The sequence below is a fragment of the Meleagris gallopavo genome, chromosome Z (assembly GCF_000146605.3).
Source record: "Meleagris gallopavo isolate NT-WF06-2002-E0010 breed Aviagen turkey brand Nicholas breeding stock chromosome Z, Turkey_5.1, whole genome shotgun sequence".
Classification (NCBI taxonomy): domain Eukaryota; kingdom Metazoa; phylum Chordata; class Aves; order Galliformes; family Phasianidae; genus Meleagris; species Meleagris gallopavo.
Genome location: NC_015041.2, coordinates 20,100,895 through 20,102,471, shown reverse-complemented (window position 1 = coordinate 20,102,471; position 1,577 = coordinate 20,100,895). Strand labels below are relative to the sequence as shown.

General features: G+C 38.2%; 1 protein-coding gene across 1 annotated transcript in view; it reads left to right on the top strand.

The window, feature by feature from the left end:
• Nucleotides 1–1,577, top strand: part of THBS4 (thrombospondin 4) — a 1,064,342-nt gene that overhangs the window by 669,519 nt on the left and 393,246 nt on the right. The gene's annotated exons all lie outside the window — the stretch shown is intronic.

The window sequence follows — 1,577 nt, the reverse complement described above, 5'->3', positions numbered from 1 at the left end:
CATGGACCTTTACAAAGCAGCCAGAGACTCAACTGGCTATAGGGAGACAAAGAACTTTATTTTTGTACTGCCTAGCACACTGTGCTGTAGGAAAAAAATACAGTACATACAGTAAAAATGCGTTTATAGGTAAGTTTTTTGTTTTTTTTTTTTTTTTAACTGAGAAGAACAACAAAGATGGTGTAAATGAAAAGCTGGCACGAAAACCTTACTATGGTTTTACCTTTTCATCTGCAAGTCAAAGACTAACTTAAGTCAAGGGTAACGAGGTACAGTGCAGGATTTCAATTTGCATTGGTAGTTGTCATTTGCAAATAAACGAAAAGAAACAGGCAAAGCATCTCTGTAAGAAAACCTGTAGAATTAACAAAGCACTTGAATCAGATGAATCCTTTTGCAAATTCCATGCAACCCTACAGCATTAAGGCATTTCTTAAGATTTAAATAATAAAAAAATAATATATCCCTCTTGAAAATAAGTATGGTGTGAAGGAGTGAGGATGAACAGAAGAGGCTGAGCTAACTGCAAAAAATATTCTGTACAAGAACTTGGAATACCTAAGCCGAAGAAGAGCTGTGCATAGAAAAAAATGAATGCACGTGATTGAGAACTGACATGTTCCCAGTGTTTATCATCCAAGGTAATCAAATCAAAGCTGTGCCAGGCAGGCAGCAGCTCATTTTATCCTCTGCAAATACTCAGATGTGAGCTAGCTGCACCCTGAGCAACTGCTTCCCTTTGCTTCCCTGCAGCCACCCAGCTCTAGCCTTTTCTGTAACAAGCGAAACCGTGGAGCTGATGTGGGTATACTCCAACTTCACTGAAGAAATTTGAAGGATTGAGCCTCGAGCTGACTCTTCAAACCTGGGGCAGTACTGAATGAATAAATGAACATGCCACTAACATGCTGTGTATTTAAGTGCTACAAGTATACTGCATTTCTAAAGGCCACCACCTCCAAAAAACAACAAAACAGTTTGTCCACCACTCTGCTCCTGACAAGAAGTCAGGTTAGTTAGAAGACAAGCTATCTGCATTTGAAAATATGATGATGCTTCCAATAAATCTGTTTTTCTACATAGTCACAGAGAACGCTTAAAGCTGTAATCACTCAGTTGTTCCAGTACATTGATTATGGGACACAACAAAGAAGTAAAAATACTTGCCTAAGTTGCACAAGATGTGATAAAAAAAAAAAAAAAGTCTTCCAGCTATGATTCAGTAAGGAATGGGTGGAGGCTGAAAGGCTGGAAGGAGTATGCTGCCTTTAGCGCTGGCCAGCAAGGACTGGGAACTGGTTGCTATTCTGTCCAAAGGCCAGGTATATCATACTGGTTGTTTTCCTGCTATGCTGCTGGGGTAGAAAGAATAAAATTAAAATAAAACAAAACAAATGAACTCTTACATGTCTGTTCTATTATCCTTTTCCAGAGGAATACCTCCATCTTCATCATGCCAAAAGAAAGAACAGAGTTACAGTTACCTCTACTTGAGCCCAACAGAAAAATAGACCTCTCTCCTTTTTTATTTGACATTTTAGAAGAATATCTTTCTTTCCTTCTCTTTTTTTTTTTTT